This window comes from Lactuca serriola, chromosome 5 (genome assembly GCF_051521515.1).
Source record: "Lactuca serriola cultivar US96UC23 chromosome 5, Lser_US96UC23_V15, whole genome shotgun sequence".
NCBI classification, from domain to species: domain Eukaryota; kingdom Viridiplantae; phylum Streptophyta; class Magnoliopsida; order Asterales; family Asteraceae; genus Lactuca; species Lactuca serriola.
The window spans coordinates 91,846,873-91,873,713 of NC_136412.1; the positions used below are offsets into that span (position 1 = coordinate 91,846,873).

The 26,841-nt window shown below is 37.3% G+C and overlaps 1 long non-coding RNA gene across 1 annotated transcript; it reads left to right on the plus strand.

The window, feature by feature from the left end:
* The first annotated feature begins 23,351 nt into the window (after window positions 1-23,351).
* Window positions 23,352-24,179, plus strand: LOC145052782 (uncharacterized). Its single transcript, XR_013684188.1, has 2 exons — window positions 23,352-23,866; window positions 23,943-24,179. It is a non-coding gene; the product is annotated as an uncharacterized LOC145052782 (long non-coding RNA).
* Window positions 24,180-26,841: the final 2,662 nt, after the last annotated feature.

The following is a 26,841-nucleotide window of genomic DNA, read 5'->3' on the forward strand; positions in this document are numbered from 1 at the left end:
AGGGTCACCTAGAGTCTTCAACCAAGAAGTCATCTCAATCTAAGCCCTCTCATTCTAACTCCTCTAATTCTTCTGATTCTTACAATTCTTCTCCACCTCGTTCCAAATTCCATTCTGTTCCTTGTCAAAAATCTCAAACATCAACTGAACAAAAAGGAAAACAGAAGGTTTCAGCGGCTAAACCAGAGTCTAAACCGAAAGCATCGAATCCCAATAAAATTAAAGTTTTTACCATCAAAAAGAAAGATGAAACAACACTAATAAAATGAACATATCTTGTTGACATCTCTCTAACTATTCCTGTTCCTGTGAAAGGCTCACGTGGACCCAAGAAACTTTGGGTTCCTAAATCTGCTTAATTTTTGCAGGTTATCAGTGACGAGCAGTTTGACGAAGAATGGTACATTGACAGTGGCTGCTCGCGTCACATGACAGGGAGGAAGGAAGAGCTAAGGGAATACAGGTCTCTTTCAAACGATGGAAACGTCAAGTTCGGGAACAACTCCTTCGGCACCATAAAAGGATATGGAATGATTACAAACGGTGATTTCACGATAAGGAAGGTTGCATACGTGGAAGGACTACAACACAACCTCATCAGTGTATCTCAGCTTGTTGGAGGTACCGGTCTTAAAGTCTCATTCGACGATGAGGGTTCTGAAATAATTGAGAAGAAGACGAAAAGAGTTATTCTCAAATCCGAGCGTAAAGGTGAAATGTTTCCCCTAAATCTCAAACCCATCAAAGGAAACCCAGCTATCTGCCTGTTATCCAAAGCACAATCTGACGAAAGCTGGTTGTGGCACCGAAGGCTCTCTCATCTTAACTTTAAGGACATCAACAAACTCGTAACTGGTGGTCATGTTCGAGGTCTTCCATTACTCAAGTACGATAGAGATCATTTGTGTGCTGCATGTGAAATGGGGAAGCAGAGTCGTCAAAGTCATCCATCTATAATAAACACTAAAGTTGTTGAACCACTAGAATTACTTCATATTGATTTGTGTGGCCATCATCTATCGAAAGCATCGGTGGTAGCAAGTACATTCTTGTTATTGTTGATGACTTTTCGCGTTTTACATGGGTGTTCTTTCTGAAGCTTAAATCTGAAGCGGCTCACAAGCTAAAGGTGTTCATCAAGCAGATTGAAGTACAGCTGAAGAAGGTCGTTCGCAACATCAGGAGCGACAATGGATTGGAGTTCAAAAATAGAGAATTCGAAGAATTCCTGGCAGAAAAGGGAATTAGTGACAACTTCTCAGCTCCCTACACACCTCAACAGAACGGAATTGTCAAAAGACGAAACCGATCTTTGTGTGAAGCAGCCCGAACCATGCTAAGTTTCGCTTCCTTACCTTTATATATTTGGGCTGATGCCATTTCTGCTGCTTGTTTTACACAGAACAAGTCATATCTCAACAAGCGTTTCACTCTCACTCCTTATGAGATCATCAACAACAGGAAGTCGAATGTCAAATTCTTCCATGTGTTCGGTTCACGGTGTTTCATCTTTAATTCTAAAGAAAACCGCAACAAGTTCGATGTCACAGCTGACGAAGGGATATTTCTGGGCTATTCTCTCACTTCTAAAGCGTACAGGGTATTAAACAAGCGTTCGAGGAAAATAGAAGAAACTTACTACGTGACTTTTGATGATAGCTATGTCAAAAAGCTAAAGGTCAACGAAGACACAGCTGGAGAAATTTTTCCTCAAACTGGCCAAGTCACTGCCTCGATCGCTAATCTATTCAAGAAGTTCATGGAGCTCTTTGATGAACCAGAGAAGGCCACTCTCTCTGAAGCCAGTGCAGCAGACAACAAGGTCGATCATATGAAGCAAATTGTTGAAGACGCTGCAAGGAGAATGAATGAAGGAGGATCAAGTTCTGACGAGCCTCCATCACCCAATGCTTCAGTCGAGGGGGAGGATCCGCCATCATCATCCCAGCCGAGCTCACAAGTTAAGAGGGAGCTAAGGTCTCAAACTGCTCCCGAAAGCACTTCACCAACCGAAAGTGCCTCACCATCCGAAGGTGCATCAACGCCCGAAAGCTCAGCACCACAAGAAACGTCTGTAGCTCAAGATTCTCAATATATTCCTGTAAGATCATCTATCGAGGGGGAGCAAGCCGATATGTCTTACGACTACGAAAGTCAGTCCGAACCAGAAGAAATGATAAACGCTGAATTAGATCCAACCTTTGATCCAAATTACCCTCCTCTCACCAAATGGACCAGAGATCATCCTGTCTCTCAAGTTGTTGATGATGTTTCTGAAAAAGTTCTGACCCGATCACAACTCAAGGCAAAACAGACTTCCCTGTTTTCAAAAGTCAAATTCTGCATGTTTAACTCATTCGTATCAAAAGTTGAACCAAAGACAGTTAACATTGCTCTTGATCACTCCGATTGGGTTCAAGCTATGCAAGACAAACTGAATGAATTCGAAAGGAACAAAGTTTGGCGACTTATTCCAACTCCTCCAGATGCCTCGGTTGTTGGTCTCAAATGGGTCTTCAGGAATAAAATGGACAAGGAAGGAAACGTGATTCGAAACAAAGCACGTCTGGTAGTGAAAGGATACTGTCAGGAGGAAGGCATTGCCTATGAAGAGACTTTCGCTCCTGTAGCTAAGCTGGAATCAGTTAGAATATTTCTAGCCTATGCTGCCCACAAAAACTTTGAGGTCTACCAAATGGACGTCAAGTGTGCATTTCTCAATGGAGAACTCGAAGAAACTGTGTATGTGGAGCAACCTCCTGGATTCATGAATGAAAAGTATCCTAATCATTGTTACATTTTGGATAAAGCCGTGTATGGACTAAAACAAGCTCCGAGAGCCTGGTATGAAACGCTGACTAAATTTTTAAAGATGTCCAAATTCAAACAAGGTTCGGTTGACCCAACCTTCTTTCGTAAGAAGGAAGGTAACCACCTTATGATTGTTCAAATTTACGTCGATGATATCATCTTTGGCTCTACGAATCCTAGCCTAACAGCTGAATTCAGAAAGCTGATGGAGACTAAATTCGAAATGAGCTCAATGGGTCCTATTAACTTTTTCCTTGGTTTAAACATTAGACAGGGACCCGAAGGCATCTTTATTAATCAGGAAGCTTACACGAAGACTCTCCTTGCAAAATTTGGCATGATGGGAGACTCAAAAATCAAAGTTCCCATGGCGTTTGGCACCAAGCTCACTCCATCCCTAGATAAACCGGCTGTTGATATAACGCTTTATCGCCAAATGATAGGTTCTCTGATGTATCTTACTGCTAGCAGGTCTGACATTATGTTCTCTGTTTGTTATTGTGCTAGATTTCAGGCCAACCCACGCGAACCTCACATGCTTGCAGTGAAGAACATTCTACGATATCTCAAGCGAACTTCCTCTTTAGGTCTATGGTATCCATCCAACTCAGGCTTCTTCGTTCAAGCCTACTCAGATGCAGACCTTGGAGGATGTGGACTAGACAGGAAAAGCACCACTGGCGGCTGCCAATTCCTTGACGGGAAGTTAGTTAGCTGGCAATCAAAGAAACAAACGTGTGTGTCTTTGTCTACAGCTGAAGCAGAATACATAGCAGCTGCATCTTACACCTCTCAAGTAATTTGGATCCAGAGTCAACTTCGAGACTATGGACTCAATATGAAAAAGATCCCACTATATTGTGACTCTGAAAGTGCAATTAGGATCTGTCATAACCCAGTGCAACACTCAAAGACCAAGCACATAGCACTGAGGTATCACTTCATCAAAGATCATGTGGAAGATGGAAACGTTGAAGTGCACTTTGTTAGAACCACTGATCAACTGGCTGATGTCTTTACCAAAGCTCTTCCTAAAGCGTCATTCAACAAAATTCTACAAGGGCTAGGTATGATGGAATCAGAGTCAGTACCACAAACTACCTCTCAATCTCACAAGTAAGAAGCGAAATAGACCGAACGTTCGGGTTCGGTTTTTGTACTCATATACCGAATTGAACCGAACGCTCGAGTTCTTCTGAATGATCTACACTTCGCTCATCAATTAAAGGTAGTTTTCTTGGTTGTAAATTTCTTGTATAAATGTTTCTTTTTTATTCCTTTTTGTCAAAAGTATTTCCTTTTTGAAAATCTAATTTCTTCGGAAACCGAAACCAACCGAAGGTTCGAGTTCGGTTTTCCAAAATTTTTCAAAACCGAAACCAACCGAAGGTTCGGGTTCGGTTTTTCAAAATTTTTCAAAACCGAAACCATCCGAACGCTCGGGTTCGGTTTTTCAAAATTTTTCAAAACCGAAACTATCCGAACGCTTGGGTTCGGTTTTTCAAAAATTTTCAAAACCGAAACCATCCGAAGGTTCGGGTTCGGTTTTTCAAAATTTTTCAAAACCGAAACCAACCGAACGCTCGGGTTCGGTTTTCCAAAATTTTTCAAAACCGAAACCAACCGAACGCTCGGGTTCGGTTTTTCAAAATTTTTCAAAACCAAATTCAACCGAACGCTCGGGTTCGGTTCCAAAGTTTTCCAAAGTTTTTTTTATCTTTTTATTTTCTTTCTCAGTCTTATTTTTTTATTTTTTTTATTTATTTTATTTTTTTATATATATATCAAAAACTCCAAAAATATTTTGTTCTCTATTTTACTTTTTGTCATTAATTTTTATTTGTGTGTTCGTTCGTTTATGGGGAATTTGTAGAATTAGTTAAGTGTCCCTAGAAGCATGCTGTTGTATGTGCCCAAAGCCTCATCAGATTCTGAATAATAGCCTTAATGACTTGGTATACACAAACCCTGTCTTCCCAATTAGGCTACCACACTTATTCCAATCGTGAGCTACCTAACTCTCTTCTCACATGAGATAAGAGTTTTCTGCTTTGTCCTACTTTTCGCAGCAGAGGTACTTTGATTTCTTTCACCATCTCTATTACATTTCTCCATTAAATTCGTTTCACCAACGTAACCCTTGAGACTCTCAGAAACTACCACTGAGGTTTATGGTTACTCAAAAACTGTGTTTATGATCTTAGTTTCGTGCCACTACGAGCTGAGTGAAACCCAAAATTCAATACCAAATCTGAATTGACGGTGAACAATTAATTTGCTCAAGCTTTCACTAACGAATTGACGGACGTATCTTCATGAAATCTCAGGTTTTTATTTTGTGTGATTCCTATGAAATTGTTAAACACCATAACATTTCTTCCCTTGGGATCCAGTTTTAATTTTTTTTTGAGATTTTATATTTTCCAAGCCACTTTAAAATTATTTCCTACCTACTTGTTCAACAGACTACACCGGTCTCACAAGTACTTTGTTCACTTTCTATCTTATTTCAAGATTAGGACTGTTGAATCAAAGCTAAAGCCACCCTAAGAAGCCAAATTAAAAGAAGCCTTTCAACACTTCTTAATAAGTGTTTGATCGTTATTCAATGGGAAACCACACTAACCCTTTAAGGTCTCTCTTGACTTTGAAGGAAGAGATTCGTGCCCGGGATCATTTGTTTCGTGTCTTTATTGACATCACAATTATTCCTAAAAAGATTTGCTTTATTTCTTTTCTTTTTACACCCTTAGCACGAAAATCTTTGATTTTCCAAAATTCTGCTACTAATAATTACAGGCTTTTTCTTTGGATTGGTAATTAATTATAAGATATGGTCAAAATTAATCCACGTGGGCGTGTTATTCAAAAGATGCCGTTACACATTAAAGGGATACGATGAAGAGTTGCTGACTCAGGCGGGAGATTAATTGATTTGATTTCAAACGGCGGAACAGGGAAAGCGTGCGAATTTGAAGCGTCTAATCTCTAATTGGCGTCGCAGACGCGTGTGCGAATTTGAAACGGTTCCTCTCTGGCACAGAAAGGCGCGTGTGAATTTGAAACGATTTATCAGAAACGGCGCTTGATGGGAGGCGTGTTCTGATGGGTTTTGGTCATAAGACATCATATGTGCTCATACAAACCCTAATACTTGGATCTAGGTTTCTCTATTGTACATGCTTTGAATCCAAGACTATAAACCCTAATTCTAGCATATGGAAATCAATATTAACATATAATTATGTTTAAGATATTACCTTGATTGTTATGTAGCAATAACAATCCTAAATCTCCTTGAATTGACTTTGGAAGGCTTAGAGTCACAAGTGTCACTCCTCTAATGGCTTACAAACACCATAAGCAAGTGGAGAAGGTATAAAGAGAGAGGAGGGAGGTTAGAATTCGTCCTTAGATGCTCTAGGGATCAAGTACACGAATTCCAAGGCCTTAGGGGTCTTTATATAGGGTTGGGATTAGGTTTTCAGTCCTTATCCTTATCTAGTTGCTTGTCCACCAAGCAACCATAAGATAACTCTTAGAAACCCTTATCCTAGTCAAATTCTAAGTGATTATCACCTCAAATTCGTTCACCATATATATAAGATAATCCTTACCTTATTTTGTAACTATCACATAATTACAATTCAGCCCCTCTAGTTTAATTAATTACACTTGATCACAAAATTAATTCTTAATTAATTATTGACCAATATTAATTAAACAAATATGATTTCTCCTTTAATATATTATTCTTATAACATATTAATAAATCATAATAACCTCTCTCTCTATTTATTTCTCCAATCAAGTTGCTTTGGTGAAGGCAACCCAAAAGGACCATGCACCATCGGGTCAAGTACATACCAAAATAGTTATGGACTTAGACACTAATCCAACAGTCTCCCACTTGGATAAGTCTAACAACTATTCTGCGTATGACTTCAGATCCTGATCTGCAATCGTAGCTTTCCAAAGCCGCTGTCAACTCTGATCATATCAGATACGTGTGTCCTTAGATATGGGATCATATATTCCTCCATTCTAGATATCATATGAGATATGATTTCAAATCATTCTCTTTGTACTACTTCTCGATTTCTGATTTATGACGACAGACTAATTGAACAAATCAAATTAGCCCTAGCCCGGCCGAGCATTTACGTTTGTCATCACTAAACCATCGAGGGGCCCAAAGATATCGCTTTTATCCTACTTTGGATAAAAGGAACAGATAAACTTTGATACAATGCTTGCTTGCACTTACTCACCGAATCACACACAACAATATGTTTTATAACACCAAGTTACTGGTGCGTTTACATATTATCAATGTGCAACCGATTTGCAAGATACAACTCACACATCTCGGTTTCAAGAATATAAGATGTTATCGTCTCACCAATCACTCGTGATACAATTCATGGAGTGATCCAAGTGAGCGTGGGTTTAATCCAATGCTCAAATCATATTTGTAAGCACTCATGAACGTTGCAGCAAACATTTGCTTATGTCTAATACTTTTCTAGACAATCCACACACCAATTCACGACAGTCTTCATTCATATCTACTTCCAACATATGAATGACTGTGGCCCATTTGAATAATTCGATTATTCTTAATAAACTCAATTATTCCGGAAGTCAAAACATGCAAAGTGAAACACAAGAATAATACTAATCCCATATGGCCTCAACCCTTTGAGCATAAATAAAACACTTTTTATTTATCACCATATTGATTACTCATTATTTGTCGTTTCGGTTAATCAACTTCTTACTTGAATTACAACACTTGTCCCATGCTCCTAGCATGCACACAATGTTTACTTATGGTTTTTACTTTATGAAATAGATCAAATTGAACACATTTCCAATCTTTCTCATTTCACAACTCCAAATCCTTTTTCCATAAGTTAAAGAATATCAAATTCTTGCTACTTATAGAATATGCTAGATTCTAACATTCTATGCAACTTATCCTTTCGTAATGTCACTGCACCAAAGTCACAAAGACTATTGCCAATGATATTACAAAGTCCTCTATCAGGGATTGTTACAAGACAATTCCATAGACGTGATGTCTCTCACTCAAAGTACATTCTTTGAACATCCTTTTGCATAGAAGTTTCTAATCTAGTCATAGATTTCTCAATATTCAATTCCCAATATGGACACACTTCCATATGTTCCATATTACAACTCATTCTTAATAGAATCTTATCTATTCGTAATGATGTCGATATGGTCCATCCAATATGGAAACATTTCCATATTTTCCAATACTATACGTCCAACTACTCACAAGCGACCAATCCTCGTCGAACTTTGGATTGTCCTTTGATAGTTGTTTAATTATTTTAGTCAAAACCGATTCTAGTCCCTTTTCCCTCTAAATGCGCTAGACATTTGGAAAATTTTAGAATGGTCAAACATTAAAGCATTTGCAATCGATCCTATACCCAAAGCGTATGGGACACGACGCATAATGTTTTATTTGCTATGTTCTCAAAATTCGAATTGTGAAGAGGAATGCCGTAATCATAATCGAAATTTTAAGAACACACTATGTACCCTTGACTAAGTTTATTAACATTTCTCAACCTAATCGTTTAGATTTGAAATGAAGCATAATATTCTCTCCCTTAATTATAGCAAAACAACCTTTCAACTCTTACAACTTTGCAAAGTATGACTCTTGTTTTCTATAATTAATATTGCCAACTTTGCAATACGTGCCTTAATAATCATACAATCATAACATTTATGCTCCCACTATCATGATGATTAAAACATAACACTTATGCTCCCACTAGCTTCGACATGTATTCATAAACATCTTAACTTTCAGAAAACAATACTTATTGAATTTCTTAAGTTCATGTTTCTAATACTTAGTGCTTTGATAATCCTTTATCAATGTTTCTTGAACTTATACACCTTTGCCTTCGATAGTTCATATGTGTGTCTAAACATTTAAGACTAATTGTCAAACCTCACAATTCAAATTATGGAAAGGGATGCCGTAACCATGATTGAATTTGAGAATGCAATTTTACAATCACTATCTTCTTAAAATCTCTCTTAGTGAAAGTATTTCTTCACAATCATTTTCATGAAGGAGGAAATCTTATGACACTTAGATTTGAGCGGTGTATGTGTTCCTATCCATGTGAATTTGTTGAAACCAAAGTTTACGACAAATTCAAACTCATATGGACCGAACTTTCTTAATCTTGATTTCTTGCCTTATGGTAGCACGGCTGCCCACCATGTCTTCCAAGTAGTCAAACAGCTCACCTTTTCCTATCAATGTACCTTTCATCGATTAAGGTGCTTTGCCATTTATGCGTTCAAAATGAGAACTCATAGAACTCTCATGCATAATTAACTCGATTGGATTAGCACAGAACCAAAATAATGTCATCACGATAGGTTGTAAACCTCAACTCGTGAGCTAGTGATGATCGATAAGGTTTATTTGATTTGTTCTTGAAACCTTTCAAGACCATTAAGACTCCCACTAACTCCTTGACATATAAAATTCTCTTGTCAAAACATTTCTTGACAAACAAATATTCGAGAGTTAGTGTAGCTTTTATCAAAACTCTTCATAAATTGGTCCTAGTTGGTCTTTGTCTTATCTAAGACATCACAACTTACCACATTTAATGAATGTTTTAAACCTTCTTAATACTTTTCACTCATTGTCACAATCTCAACTCTAAGACTTGTTTTGGAACGAAGTATGATTGACTTCTTGATTTGACCATTTCTTCAATCTTTGATTCCTCTTCTTGGACATACAATTGTACCAAGACTCACATAGAGGATCAATTGAGACATGGTTATTAATCATTAAGACTTATCATAAAGCATAAAAGGTACTCTCCCTTCTTCTTAGAATGGAGAAACTTTTATCTTTCTGTCTACTTGATTCTTCTTATTCGTTCTGCTATTGATTTAAACATTTTCAATCAATTCAGAATTACACTTAATCTTATAAGCATAATCATATTTACTAAACCTTTAGTAAATCATGACGAATGTCTTTGTTACTCTTATGGTGGACTTGATCAACACGCAACTTTGTGTATTCGATCTCCAAGTCCTTCACTTGACACTTTGTCAATGAATTAGTCTAATTTCCAAATATGAAATTTCTCATTCATCGTGCATCCACGTTGCATGATTCCAAGTTTCTGTCCAATTGAAACTTGGGCGATGAGAAACTCTCCCTATTTGGTAAATTCTCGACTTTCCATAAATAACATAATAAGAACCAAATCCATTATTGCTAATAATAGAAACATTTTAACATCAATTTTTTTCATACACGCCATTGTAAGGATAAATAAATAAAATTTAAAATCAAAATTTATTTTATTGCGGAAAAATTTTGTCCTTACAATGCAACTCATTGAAAAACTTATGCTAATACATCTTTCTTAGCAATCTAATTCTAACTCTAAGTAGTAGCTCAAGAATCTAATCTTCGAGAAATGCGATCGAAATCCATTCCTTTACGGTTAGATTTTGCTCACTTCTTCCCTTAAGCTCCCTTTCTTTTCTTCAATCCTACAAAACATCAATTGTAATCTTATTACATTATGTATTAAGAATTTAGAATAGAAGCTTAAAAGAGTTAGTAAATGGATTTTACCTATATTAGAGCCATACGTTTCGACTCTCCCATCTCTTAGATCTCTTAGGTAAATGGGGCAGCTTCGTCTCCAATGCCCCTTCTCTTGGCAATAAAAGCAAATCGACTCTTTTGGAACAGGACATGGAACTACTTCAGACATCGCCTTTCTCTTATGATCAAACTTTTCGATCATAGCATGTCTTTCGTTGCCATTGTCTATATCCATAGAGGTCTCGAAGGCAGATTCACCAATCAACTTTGCTTTTCTATTGCGCCAAATCATTGCAGATTCAGCAGCAATAAGCATATAGGTGAGATCTATAAGGGTCACGTCGTAGTTCATCATATAGTACTTTCTTACGAACTCACTATATGAGTTGGGAAGTGACTGAAGAACCCAATCAACAGCCATTTCCTCACAGACAACGGATCCCAACATTCTTAACTTATCAATGTGTGACTTCATCCCTAGGACGTGTGCACACACTGACTTTCCTTCTTTATGTTTACTTGCCAAAAGGGCTTCAGTGATCTTGAACTTTTCAAGCCTTTGAACTTGTGGGTTAGGGAGAATAATTGGAGGAGGAGGAGGAGGAAGTGAAGCATGATCTCTTGTTCCTCGATCGAATCGTGGAATATCATCTTCATGTGGAATGCTTGTTCCACGGGATTTGAGAAGACCATAGTTGTCAAACTTTGACATCTACAAAACGGGAGAAAACGAATTCAAGTTAGTTGATAGATAGAGTCCTTAGTAAATCACCCAAATGAAATACTAAGGCTAGGACCCAACACAATATTCTACAACTCGGGAGAGGGATGCCGTAACCCTAATTGCAGAACATTTGAAGGTAAGTGAATGACGATTCACTAATTTTCCACCATCAAAACGAAAAAGAAAAATTTTAGTTTTAAATCTATGAAAACTCCTAGATTCTTTGAGATACATTGAACTTTCAATGGCATGTTTATATCTCGATATGCCCCTCTTGTTTGTGACTGGGATGCCGAGGATCACAAAGCGGGTGTGAATAACCATGCAAACTTACATGGTGTCCTCACATGTTACAGTCACCTATTCGATGTGCCGGTAAACCACACACGCTCCACCGAACTATGACAAACATTGAGTCACCCTTTGCTACCTTTGCTTAGAACCATTTAGTGTGCCGGTAAACCACACACGCTCCACTAACGTCTTCGCAAGGGCACAAAGTGTAATTTCATGGAATTGCATCAATTCACTTTTGCCTAAGTAACTAAGATTGGGAATTTTATGAAAACATTTAGTTACTTTTATACTTCATTATACTTATAATGGAAGGTTTCGTCCTATCCTACCCGTTCGGCTAACGACCCTCCACTAGTCAAGAGTGCGGTGGGTAAGAGTGGATACCCATTCAATCGCCATTTTATAGGCAATTTCCTTAAACACCCCTTATAGACCAGCTTCGTGAATGAGGCCTACTAACGGTAAGACTGACTTTTACTCATACATATATATAATGTTAGACTTTTAATGTTATATATATAGTATAGGGTGTATTTTACACTTTTAAAATATTAGGTGGTTCAATTTAACAATTATACTTTTAATTCAATTAAATTGTAAACCTAAACTTTTATGGATTTATTAAACCTCTTTTAATTATACACCTTAATTAATTAATAAACCATAAGGGTGTGATTTGAACTTTTTCAAAACTATACTAGAGTTTTAGAATTTAACATTCCTAATTAAACTTTTAATCAACTTTTAAATTCCAAAACTTGAGGGCAAGTTTTGAAACCTTTTTTCAAAACATTAGGGTTTCAACTATTTAAATTTCAAAACAACAAAACTTTTGGGTTCAAATTTAAACTATAAAACCTAAAGGGCAAAATATGAAACTTTTCATAACAACAAGGATCAAATAACAAATAATCTAAATTAACATTTAGTCACATAATTATCCATATTTGATTTATTTAATGATTTCTTGCAAAACAATTTATCAATTTACTCAAAATAATTAATCAATTATCTTATAAGGAAACAATTATCTTATTAATTGATAAATATCTTCAATTAGATCAAAATTATAGTCAAATATATCATATAATCGGATTAATATTGATCTAACATGATAAGGTAACAATCCATAAGCAAAAATAGCAAGAAAACCCGAGAAACCCTCCATCTGACGAGTTGACTCGTCGAGTCAGGCTTGGACTCGTCGAGTCAGCATGGACTCGGCGAGTCCAGCCTCCAGAAACTCAAAAAATGAATTTTCCAGTTATACAATGCATCAATACAATTGAAACCAAGCTAGTCTCTGATACCACTGATGGGTTTTGGTCATAAGACATCCTATGTGCTCATACAAACCCTAATGCTTGGATCTAGGTTTCTCTATTGTACATGCTTTGAATCCAAGACTATAAACCCTAATTCTAGCATATGGAAATCAATATTAACATATAATTATGTTTAAGATATTACCTTGATTGTTATGTAGCAATAACAATCCTAAATCTCCTTGAATTGACTTTGGAAGGCTTAGAGTCACAAGTGTCACTCCTCTAATGGCTTACAAACACCATAAGCAAGTGGAGAAGGTATAAAGAGAGAGGAGGGAGGTTAGAATTCGTCCTTAGATGCTCTAGGGATCAAGTACACGAATTCCAAGGCCTTAGGGGTCTTTATATAGGGTTGGGATTAGGTTTTCAGTCCTTATCCTTATCTAGTTGCTTGTCCACCAAGCAACCATAAGATAACTCTTAGAAACCCTTATCCTAGTCAAATTCTAAGTGATTATCACCTCAAATTCGTTCACCATATATATAAGATAATCCTTACCTTATTTTGTAACTATCACATAATTACAATTCAGCCCCTCTAGTTTAATTAATTACACTTGATCACAAAATTAATTCTTAATTAATTATTGACCAATATTAATTAAACAAATATGATTTCTCCTTTAATATATTATTCTTATAACATATTAATAAATCATAATAACCTCTCTCTCTATTTATTTCTCCAATCAAGTTGCTTTGGTGAAGGCAACCCAAAAGGACCATGCACCATCGAGTCAAGTACATACCAAAATAGTTATGGACTTAGACACTAATCCAACATGTTCTTCGGAATCTGACACTCTCTCTCATGCATGATCATCGGTTCCACAACTGTCACGCATCAGTCACTCCGAAAAACTCTTGGTATTTCGAAAGAAGATTTGGAAAGATCCTTCTCTCTCTCCTTAAACCCCAGTATAAAAAGGCGTTAACATCTACCATTTACCTCTTTACTGCAATCAAAATTCCCAGAGCAAAAGAATTCCCTGAGCCCTAACTGTTCATCATCTTCTTCCCTCTATTCAACAATGGCAGATTCATCCTCCGTTCACGCTACTTCTCATATCCTGCCCATTCGCCCTCAGCAATGTCTCATCATTGACTTAACCCCTCACGCATATGACTCCTACATGGTCCCAGTCATCGAATGTTTGAAGTATTCGCCAATCGCACCTGCACTTTCAAGGGCAGAATCAGTGCCAATGGAGTTCCTCTCACAGATCTACGCGACGGCGCATTACGACAAAGTCGTCGACAGGATCTTTTTCGAAGTTGCTCATCACAAAGCCTCTATTTCCAAGCAACGATTTGCCTCACTGTTAGGGTTTGAAGCTGACCCATCAAGGGTTAATCTAGAGATTATTCCGATGGGGCATCTCTTCAATATGTTCTATAATATGGGGTACACGGAGGTGCTCACCTCCGTCGCAAAGTTCAAAAAGTCATGTTTACCGCCACAGTGGAACGGAATGTTCACTGTGCTCTTCAAGGGTCTATCAGAACGGAGCTCAGGTTCAGATGGCTCCAGTCGACTATTCATGTCCATTCTGTACGGAGTTTACAACGGCGTCAACGTCGACTATGGGTTGGTTCTCTGGCAACAACTCATCCAAAGCTTATCATCTTCTTCACGGCATTCTGAGGTGTCGTACGCGAGGTTTTGGACACTGATAACGAAGTGGGTTATGGACAAGTACAGCATTCCCACTGCCGCCGGCGCACCGATGTCTTCGATTGGTACATTCCATACCACGAAGATCATTGTCTCCGATGCATCGAAATTCCCTTTCAATGGTTCCATTCCGGAGACCATGTACGCTGATGTTCCAGCTGACAGCAGGATCATCCGGACCTACAAGGAGTTCAAGAAGTCTGGTCCGAGGGATCTCACGCCGGAGATGTTAAAGTCCATTCACGATGCCGATAAGCCTGCTCCGAGAGGCAAAAAGGCAGATAAAGGCAAACAAGTGGCGAAAGGGGCTAAAGGCCCTTCTCCCAAGAAGAGGAAATCTACCAAAGCTGCTCAGTCCCCGCAGCAGAAGAGGCGAAAGACTCAACCCAAGCGAAAGCTCATTATCGCTTCCTCCTCCAGTGAGTCGGAGGGTGAGAGTTCGGATTCAGACGACTCTCCAAGAGGCAACACACCTCCAAGAGGCAATACCCCACCCAGATCTCCTACTCCTGAAATGGAAATCCATACCTCTCCCATTCCCTCTCCTACGCAAACAATTCCTATTTCCATTCCCACCATAAACCCCTTTACCCACATACCAAAAACCTCATTCCCTATGCCACCACCCATCTTCACCGATGCAACCACAACATCCACCGCAAAGGTTACAACCAACGTATCTGATATGGGGGTTCATACCGATGCAACCACAACATCCACCGCAAAGGTTACAACCAACGTATCTGATACGGGGGTTCATACCGATGCAACCGAACCTCCACCAGTAACCGAACCCATACACACAACCGAAACCCAAAAAGCACCCGAACCTACACCTACCCAAACACAACCCGACCCTACCCCTACTCATACTCAACCTGAACCTACTCATACCACTACACCCCCAGCTTCACCACCACCACCATCTCCCGGTCATGCCTCTGACGGAGATAACCCTTTCCTTGGCGGGGAAAACATGACATTTGATTCGGTCTATTACAGTCCGTTTCAAGTGCAAAGCGACGATGATGAGGATGCTCCGGTAACAAAGAAGCAACTTAAGGAGCTACATGAGAAGGCCGACTTGCTCATTGCTTCTTCCTCCAATTCACAATCATCTCTCTCTGAAGCTGCTCTTCAGAAGATTGTTGATGCCTTCTCTAGGGCTCAGCAAGATTCGGCCGCTACCGCCACAGCCACCATTGACGCCTCGACGAAAGCTTGTGAGGCTGCGACCGAAAAAGTCGATAAACTATTCTCTGAAGCCTCTACCTTGTTACAATCTTTATAGGAGAGTGCCACTGCTACAAAGACAACGTTGGAACCAATTGTTCAACAGTTGGCCACGTTTGTCTCCACGGAGTTGAAGTCATTTGCCACACTTCGCCAATCACTCAGTGATGACAATTCAGCCCTCCGTACTTCCATTGACGAGCGCCTCTCTAAACTCCAAGAGGATCTGGCCGCTGAGAACTCGTTGATGGACGTTCTCGCAAGGAAGACCACTGCCCTAAAGGTCAAGAGTGCTCAACTTTTCAATTCTCAACAACAAATTGACGCTCTTCGATCCGATCGGGAGGTCATCAAGACGTGTGTTTCGGATGTACACTCCGCTATATCCAACATCCTCGAAGCGCATGATCTGATCCTGAACCACTCTGTCAGGCGTACCCTTGCAGAGAAACTCGCTCCTGCCCTGGATCTGCTTAGTAAAATAGAAGGGCTACCTAGTTTCGTGTCCAATCCGAAACAAGGGGGAGAAAAGGAGTTAGGATCGCAACAACCACCTCATTCCTCGAAGGCAACTCACACAACCGAACCTCCTCCTGCAGGCCAAGCCTCTGGTTCGGGTGTGAAGGACAAAGGCAAGAAACTTGCAGAGGATGAAGAGGAAGATGATCAAGAAACCATTGCCGACTTGCTGAAACGCAAAAGTCGTCGCAATGTTGAAGATGATAATGATCGTGTGGCGAGAGAAGCTGAAGAAGCTGAACGCAAGCAGAAAGAAGCCCACGACCTTCTCGAGAGCAGGAAGACTCTTTTCCCTGCTTGGACTCTCGAGAGGATGATAAAGGAGGCAATCGATACTCCGAGTATCTTATGTCTTGAACTGGTAATCTCCTTTGACTGTTACAACTCCGTCGACTCTCAGTTCGACATGCCCTTAACCCGAAAGGCGTTCATCTTTCACGCCTTCGCCAACGTTGCTGAGTTCCCTCATCCTCATCCGGAGGTTGATCGGGAATTGATTGACTTCTATCTGAAGGCTGCTCAACCCCAGTACCAAACCTGGAGCGCTCAGAAGATCATCAACGTTCGGGTTCTGAAGCCATACACTGAAGGGAGATTTATCAATGTTCGGTTCAAAGTGCTCAGAGGGTCTGCAAAAACCGAACATGCCATATCCTTAGCAAATTTACCGAACCTCAACCCCCATGACTGGATCGTTCTGCACAATATCCTATTGACTAATGAAGCTGAATATGGTCCAATCATTGACCATCTCAAAAGGATGTTAGTGTGCTATATCATGGAGGTCGCCCTGATGGATCAGGAGATTGCAAATGTCTTCAAGAAGAAACCGAAGATCTCTCCTGTTGGCTCGGCCAGTGATCTGAACCAGACGAAGATAGGAAAAATTGACCCAAGGCGAAACTCCGTCATGTTCACTAGGAGTGAAGGACACAAATGTCTCTTTGCCTTAGCTGATAAACATCTTTATACCACTGCTTGTCTCGAGCATGTGTTGGGGATCATCCACAGGTGCAAAGAAAATACAGCGGATGATATCAAATATTTTGACGATATGATACAATGGTACATCCGATTCAGACAGACAATCCTCGCGCTCATCTCTCGTCTGTTTGAGACTGTAAAGAAGAAGGTTCCTGCTGCCGCTGGCCCAAGTAAGAAGACAAAGTGATCTCGCTCCAATTGACGCAAAGGGGGAGATTGTTGGGTAGCGTAGCATTTTTGTATATTGCGTCTATTGGGCTCGATTAATAGTCCATGTTTTGTACTCCGGTTTTGGGCCTGTCCAACCGTGAGCTGATAGGGTTTAGTATATAATAATGTGCTTGCATGCATATTAGAGATCAATTGAAAGAGTAACGATTGATAGCTTTACAGATTTTCTTCATCGTTCTTGTAAAACCTAAATCCTCTACAGTAGAAGTTCTTTATCGAGCTCTTCTGAGGATTGTTTATTAATCATTCGACATCTTTGATCCATTCTTGTGTTCTTGCTGTTTACTTGTTTATTAATTTACCTGTTTTATAGATCTAATCGATCTTCAAGTTAGTTTTTAACTTATCAGGGCTAAATGGAAGAATTAGACTTTATGAAACATTAATTAAACTAGGTTTTTGATGTCAATATAATAGTACCCATATAGCCTTAATAAAGAATATTTTTAATGTACAATGTTGTAATAAGAAAAAGTGGAAGTACAATCCTATAATTAAGAAAAGGTAGAAAATACATTGCTATTTTTTGCATTCAGCCGTAAAAAGTTTCAACTTATTTGTTAGTTTAATTTCTTTAACTAAGTTTACCACAGATGTAAAAGGCCCGGTCATGGCATCTCATGTTGTATTCTCATTCTGACTCAACCTGTCTCGGAATATTAAACATGAAATTGATTATACGACTATGTTATTTCTTCGTATATGTTTGTATGCGTTGAAAGTCAATATTGCTGATGTGAACAGTTTGAGTAAGCTTATTGAATCTCCTTTAATATACAGGCACGAAGCTAACTTCATCCAAAAGATTGTTGAAGAGCTTTCATTAGAGTTAAGAGTTATCGATTTCAACATTGATGAAAAATTTGTAGGCATGGAGACCCGGATCAATGATGTTTTATTATCTTTGAGAACTAGTTTTGATGATGTTTGCATGATTGGGATCAAGGGAATTGGAGGTGGTGGGAAGACAACTTTAGCCAAGGCTGTTTTTGATCAAATATCCTTTCAATTTGAAAGCAAAAGCTTCGTTGAGAGTGTTAGAGAAGTTTCAAAAGTTTCTTTGTCCGGTTTGAAGTCGTTGCAAAATCAAATCATTTCCGATGTCTAAAATGATCGGGGCATCTTTGTAAGTAGGGTTTATGACGGGATAAACATTATGAAAAGGAGGATGCCTGGTAACAAGGTTCTTCTTGTTCTAGACGATGTAGATCATATAGAGCAGCTTGAGGCCGCTTAGAGCTTGAAGAACAAAAGTGCGGTCTTTCATCTTTTCGCCAAGTCCCTCCAGTAAATCTGTTGTCTTCTTGATTTTATCAAAATACTCATGAATAGTTGAGTCCCTCGGTGTGATGTTTCTCAACTCATTCTCTAGATGCATGGCTGTGGATTCGACATCATCATAGAAGAAGGCATGTAAGTTCGGCCATATTTTGCGAGTTGTTGCTTTAATGGAGTAGGCAGAAGTAATGAGTTTTTGAGATACAGATCCGAAAAGCCATAGTTTTACGATCTGATCGAGTTTTTCCCATTCTTTGGTCGAAGGGGGGGGGGGAGTTTGGAGGGTCATAGGTGGAGTCGATGTGGTCAGCAACACCATATGCAATACAGTGAGCATGAAAGAGATCGCTCCATGGTTCATAGTTACGGGTTGTGAGATCGAGAATGAGAGGTACGTAGTTTTTAATATTGGTGATACCATAGGCTTTATGTGGAGGTTTAGTACTAGAACTGTTGTCGTCTGTCATGAAGATGAAGCAAGAAGAAGGAGAAGAAGACAGAACCCGAAGAAGAAGAGAAGAAGATGCAGGAATCGGCTAGGGTTGAGGGTTATGTCTCTGATACCATATTAAGTCACAATCTTCTTGCCTATTTGCATTATCAAAATATAATATATACAAGAGTATCATGGGCCACGAGTACAATGCGCCAATACAATTAGTAAATACAATATAAAATAGAACACCTCTATTTATAGGCTGCTAGCACTAAGTACGATGAGCGTACTCATGAAGTACGCTGAGCGTAATGGGTTTTTAAGGGTTACGCTAAGCGTACTCAAAATTACGCTGGGCGTTATGTGTCATGTGTTGCGATCTCATGCAAAGCCGTGGGGAAGAAGGTGCGGCTCAGATTGTGCCACGTGTCACTCGCTGGTTACTCTAAAAACTAATTATCTTCTAAAATCCGTAACTTTTGCACACGAGCTCTGGTTTTGACGTTCTTCATATCCACGTGTAGGTGGGATTGTACTATACAACTTTCGTTTAGACTCCGTTGACTAATTTTGAATTTATTTTTAAAGTTATATTTTAAACAAGCCTGGACAGGAAAAGTCCGTTAAAAATTCATAACTTTTTCATCCGACGTCCGTTTTCGTCTGTCTTTTTACCATTGAGCTACTATCAACAAGCCCTTCAATTCTCATCTAGGTTATGTTGGCTAAAAATCGATCGATCTAATATTCGAATTCCGGGTTGTATACTGTTATGCAAAATCTTAAACAAATCATAACTTCCTCTTATGAAGTCAGATTTTGATGTTATTTGTATGCACGCTCTCGATTTAACATATACTACAACTTTTATTTAGATATATAAGGCTAAAAAGTAATTTATGAAAAATTCACTTTTTACGATTCCTGGTACCGTGTCGGTTTTGCCATAAAACTTCGACAGGTCATAACTTATTCGTTATAACTCGGATTTCGGCGTTCTTTATATGTACAGAACCTTTGTGACATATACTATAACTTGGTTAAGATTAGTTATTCTAAATAATCTTCTATCAAAAAGTCATTTTTGATGCTCATTGTCTCTAAATTGACTAGCCCGAATCTGCGGGCGTTACATTACATCAAACAAGGTTCATGAGGCTCAGTTAAATCCTACCCCCTAAGGTGCAAACTTTTCAAAATCAGTTGCACCAGCTTCGAACTCCTCAACAAACATTTTTCAGAGAAGAAACTCCTCAACAAACTTAAAGAATCATGTCAAATAGTCGACGTAACCTTCACCTTTATGACTTCCCTGGACACCCAAGGTATGGAAAATCCAAACTCTACCAAAGGCAAAGTTGTCAATTCACATGAAGGTAACCTGGTATCGTGTGAAAACACCAATTTGTAATGTTTTCTTTTATAAATATGGAAATATGCATGAATTTCCGACATACTTTCATTTATTTCCTTATTATAGCGTCATACTATCATGTCTAGTGTTACAATATTATGCATTTATTTGTTACTTATGCCTTCTTATGTAGTACAAGAAATCATCTAGTTTTGATATAAGACAACTTCCATTCAAATCATTTAAGGTCATATTTTACTTTCACCTTTCATATCCCGAAAATAAAAATATATTTCACTTAGGCTTTTCTTTTTTCAAGATTCTCATCAAATTACTTCATTTACTATAAAAACAATCTTCATTTAGACAAAATTGCAAAAATGGTCCCTGTGGTTGGCAAAATTCTATAGTTTTGGTCCAAAACGAAATATTGGTGCACCACTGGTCCAAAATCGGATATTTTTATTGTTTTTGGTCCCTATCTACTTAAAAAGACCATTATGCCCTTATAATTTGTTTTTACATTTTTTTATTATCTGTTTTTATTCAAAATAAAAAAAACCACCACCATCTCGTCTCTCCTCTCTCTCTCTCTCTCTTTCTCTCTCCCTTTCTCCCCCTCTCTTTCTCTCTCCCGTCTCTCTCTCTAACTAAATCTTCATCTAGGTTCTTTAACTTCATCTTCTTAAACAAAAACACACATAAAATACACAAAATATGAAGATCCTCGTTCGATGGAGAAAACGAAATACGAATTGGAACAGCCCCAAGGTCGATTGATGGTCCAGTGGCCGAATTCGCGAGTAGGGGCAAGCATAACAAGAGGCCGTCGCCCCTTATCGTTCATCGGGAAGAGAAATCGCCGCCTCTCGGTGTTTTACTCATCCGGAGCAGAGGATGAAGTGAGGGCAGCAATGGCTGCTTGAGCAGATCTTGTGCTCTTCTATCTCAGAATAAGGAAGCGAAGGAAGGGGGCTCGGTGTGGCTAGGGTGTTAGAAGGCAAGGAGGCCAGAAAAGAGTTCAAACGAGAAGCACGACGTCGCAAGTGGTTCGGTGGCGTTTGCTTTGACGGGAGAAGAAAAGATGTGCGAGAGGTGAGGTTGCTGTCTCGATGGCTCACCGAAGCACCACTACAGCTGGTGGTTCATGACAGAGTACGAAGAAACAGGCCGAGACCAAGAGACACAACGATGGGTCTCGATTTTTGTTGAATCTCAAACCTACAAATCACGATTGGTAACAAATCTGGTTGATTGTTGGTGGGTTCTTGTGTTCACTATATAGTTTAGGGATGAATGTACTTTTTTTGCCACATATTCCCGTTTTATCTATCTGATGAAGATGAAAGGAAGCAGACGGTAGAGAGAGAGAGAGGGGTAAGTTTATTTTGATTTTCTTTTTCATTTTATTATAAGAATAAGAAAATAAATAAAAGAAATTAATATAATTATTTAAGGGGCATATTAGTCATTTTAGGTGGGATGTGGACCAAAAACAAAAGAAAATACAACCATAGGGACCAAAACCGTATAAGGTATCTAAAACTGGACCAGTGGTGCACCAACATTTCGTTTTGGACCAAAACTACAGAATTTTGCCAACCACAGGGACCATTTTTGCAAATTTGTCCTTCATTTACCTCTCCTATTTTAAAAAAGAATTTGTGGACCCACAAAATTACTATATGTACACTCTATTTTCATTTTCAAACCTTAACTTTTAATTTTTAATAGTTTTATATAATTTTTATAACAAATTAAAAAATTATAAATTTATAACAATTCTAAATATTACAAAATTTATAGATTTGTTTAAATTTATACACTTTTATAATATTTTTGTACAGAAAATAATATATCAACTCTTAATAATTTAGAGAATAATACATCAACGCTTAATAATTTAGAGAATAATACACCAACTCTTTCTAATTTAGATAATAATATATCAAATTTTAATAATTTGTAGAATAATAAATGAAATCTTAATAATTTGGAGAATACTTTTTATAAATTCTTATTCATAACTTCTACGGTAAAACCTCTATAAATTAATAATATTGGGATTGAGATATTTTATTAATTTAGCAAGATATTATTATATCGATAAATTAATAAATTATTAGTTCAAAGAGTTGGCTTATATTCATGAGAAACTCTCTAATTAATGCATGGACCTTCAAAATTTTCATGTCCATTCACTTTATCAATTTGAATAAAATAGAAACAATGACCTTCAAAATTCTCATATACATTCACGGATTAATGAACTTGTCAAGTTAAATGTACATAGATCTAGATTGATCATATAAAATGTCTAATGATAAATTTTAAAATCACATCAACTATGGCTTTTAAACTAAGATTCATCTTTTTTTACTAGACAATTCTAGAATTTTGGAATATTTTAGTAATTATTAATTTATAGTTTCGCTGGGACCAATATATTTAAATTGAGATTTCAAAAAAAAATATTATTTTATTATTTTATCGATTGGGATCCAATTTTGTACCGGTCCCAAGTTAGAACCGGACAAATTATTAATTTTATTGAGGTTATTAATTTATCGAGTATTAAATTATATAAGTTGTATTATAAATTTCCATTCGCTTTCATTATAAATAGACAAAATTGTAAGAATAGTCCATGTGGTTAGGTTGAAATTGTCATTTTGGGCCAAACAGGTTTGGACTAGCACTCATGGTCCAAAGGTTTTTATTTTTTTGCCACTTTGATCCAATTTACTTTAAACTTTTTTGTAATGACGATTTTGCCCTTGGTTTTGCTTTTTCAGTTATTTATGTATTTATATAGTTTAATAATTAAAAGAAAAATTAAGAAAAAAACCTCTTTCTCTCTCTCTCTCTCACTCTCTCTCTTTCACTCTCTCTCAACCTAGCTCATCCCTTCACCATCTTCATCTAGTTCTATACATTTGCGTGTGTAGATTTCTATTTTTTTGTCAATCGATTTTGATACTCATTAATCTATATTTTCAGGTGAAATTTTGTAATGAAGTTTGCATTAGAAGATTTTTAAAAGCTAAAGTGACAATGTCAAGAAAGCTGCGAAGCATCTTCATCTGGTTCCACCACCGCCTTCATCCCCACCATCAGCCCCCATCGTCTCTGCCACCACCAACCTCCGACAGATTTGAAATCCGCTATCACCTACAGCAAACCCTAATCGATTCCCACCATTATAGAACATCTTATCTCCTTCTTGGTTCGTCTTATCCACCAAAAACCATCTCTATAACCTCTATTTTCGACAAAAATCATCACCAACCTCCGAAACCCTAGCACCGTCACCTTATCTCATATGGATTAGGGTTTTCTATGAAGAAGAAGAGAATGGAGGTGAAACCCTAACTCGTTAGTCTAGAAATTCTAACTCGTCAGATCTGAAAACCCCTAACTAGTCATTGGATCTTAGGGATATGAGACTAGCCGGAGAAGGAACTAGATGAAGATGAAGATGGTGAAGGAGATGAAGTCGTTCAGACGAAGTCGTTTCAGATCGGACCACTCCAACGTCGTCGATATGGGTTTTCATGTTGTCGCCGCCTTTTGTATTCTTTAGTACATCATCGTCTTCGTCTGTATCTCGATAACCTCAGAGGTGGTGGTGGTGTTGTTTATATTCTCCAGAAAAATGAGGGTTTTCAAAGGATTTTTCGGTGGTGAGGGTGTTGTTTATATTCGCCAGAAAAACGATGGTGTTCATATGAGTAAGTGTGTGCGCGTGTGAGAGAGAGAGAGAGTATTTTTGTTTTTATTTTTCTTTTAATTTTAAAAGTATTTAAATAAATAAAAAAACTGAAAAAGCAAAACCAAGGGCAAAATCGTCATTACTAAGAAATTTAAAGTAAATTGGACCAAAGTGGCAAGAAAATGAAAATCTTTGGATCATGAGTGCTAGTCCAAACTTGTTTGGCCCAAAGTGTCAATTTCGATATAACCACATGGAGGATTCTTGCAATTTTGTCTTATAAATAATCAATAATCAAAGATGGTGGGTATTGACACACACGGATAAGGTAAATGATAATTTTTATGCTTTACGTTTGTATTATTTCAAGTTGACAAATATGATTATTATCAAAAATATTTTTTAGGTCTTTTGAGTCTAGGGTAGAATTGATGGAATGAGTGCATAACTTTTCACCTTCTCATGGGGTTTTCATTCCTATTAGAGTATTGGGTATGGTTCGCGTTATAAGACTTAAGTCATATGCCACCTCATCCATAACGTCACCATAACACCAAGGGAGAAATGGTGTTTCCCATGCTATAACATGTTAAGAAGTAGAGAGAGAAAGGGAAAGAGAGAAAGAAAAAGGATTTGATTGGTTTGTTTCCCCGTTGCAAAATATCATAACGCAAACGAGATGTGCCATAACAGCAAGGGGGAAATGGTGTTCATGGTGTTATGACCATGTTATGGATATGCCACATAGGCAAAAACGCCGTTGTTGGTACCCATACCGTATGCTCTTAAAAGATCGAAATCAAAAAATGGTTACATGTCTAAATTTATACTTAGATGTGAGCAGGATGGTAAGTACGATACAAATAAAATCTCCAATACGTATTTTGGAACCAGAAAAACCAACAGTCTATTTGAATTGGTAGCAAAATTTTACAGGTCAAATGATGTATTTAAAAAATGTTCAAAACTAGATTTATATAAAAAAGATGGTTAAAAGTTTTCAATAAAAAAGTAAATGCGTAAAAAGTTAAAAGGGTGTAAACTGAAAATAAATAGTAATTAGGAGGTAAGTAAAGGTAATCCCAATCATTTATCAAGTTCAAGGTTTGCATAAATTTTGGATCCCTTACACCAATATAAAAATTACTTAGTTAATTTTCTAAGCTTTTAACGATAAACAAATATTGTTGCAATTCCTAGTTGATCAACATCTTCGCTTAATATATACATGAATTTTCCTAAACAAACCACAATGTCAAATCAAAATATGTAATCTCAAATAATTTTGATATTATTCTCAAATTGTCCTTACTTGATTAGATTTATATTTGTCATTGGTTTCTTCTTAATTTGGAGATTCCATTCGACTCCTAGGCGTTCAATGTAATAAATAACCAAAAACTACTAAATTAAAAATCTACAACGTATTATGGCTAAAAATGTCAAACTAACACTATTTTCGAAATTTGTTAAATTAATTTCCAATGGCATATTTATAACAGATTTACTACCAATAGAAGGCCTTTACAGTTTACACTATGATACCAAGAGGGATTTCGCCGAAGTAGTAAACTATGTTCTTGGGCTTCTTTATTTACACATTTCAGAAGGGTTTAAGAAGAGAATGATTAACCATATGGGCTAATGGCCTAGCAATATGAAGTGACATTTTCATATGAGAGGTCAGGGGTTCAAGTCTCTATGGAGACATAGGTTGTTATTTAGGAGTAGATTAGTTAGTTTGCCGTTTCAAAAAAAAAATGATTTCATTTAAACTTAAACTATATAAGTCTTGAGCATGATTGAGAAGTGATGGCCAATTTCCAAGGTGAACCTTGAGGTTCATTGTTATAATAAGAAAAATAAATAAATAAATAAAAATAAAAAAACAAAAAATTAAAAAAATTAAAAAAAATTAAAAAAAATTAAAAAAAAAGTAGAATAATCAATACTACAGTTGGGTATAACTTTTTGAAGTACAATCAATGCCTTAACAAGAAAAAAAATTGAAAGTACAATGTTGTTATAAAAAGAAATGTAAGTACAATGTTATAATGCAAAAATTTCGATTAAATCCAAGAAATAACAATGTAATTCCATTGATCTGTTTATGAAAGTACATTGCTATTTATTTCACTTAGCCCACGAATGTTGTGGTTCATTTTAAATACAAAGTTATTATGTACCATGTTAATATACTTGTATACTTTATAATGTTGGGGAAGGATGTTTGTTTGGTTCCTATTAAATACAATAAACTTTGATTATTACAATGTTATGTTACACAGGACATGAATGGAGGAGCTTTTTAGGGTTCCACCTTTTTGGTAGGTTTTTTTCCACCAATTTTTAAGGGATAAGTGCAAGAAATAGCAAGGCACTTTCATAGAATTGTTTATTATAGCATCCTACTTTAATTTTTCCTATTACAACTTTCTACTTTGGAAAATCTACCCTGTTTATACATGTCATCCATATACAAAGAAATTTTCACCATTATAATCGGGTTAAAATTTAAAGTATGATATCCTAATAAGATAAAAAAAAAGTACAATGCAATAACTAGGGAGGTAATGCCTGAATAAGAAAAATATTGAACATATGATCTTGTAATAGAAAAAAA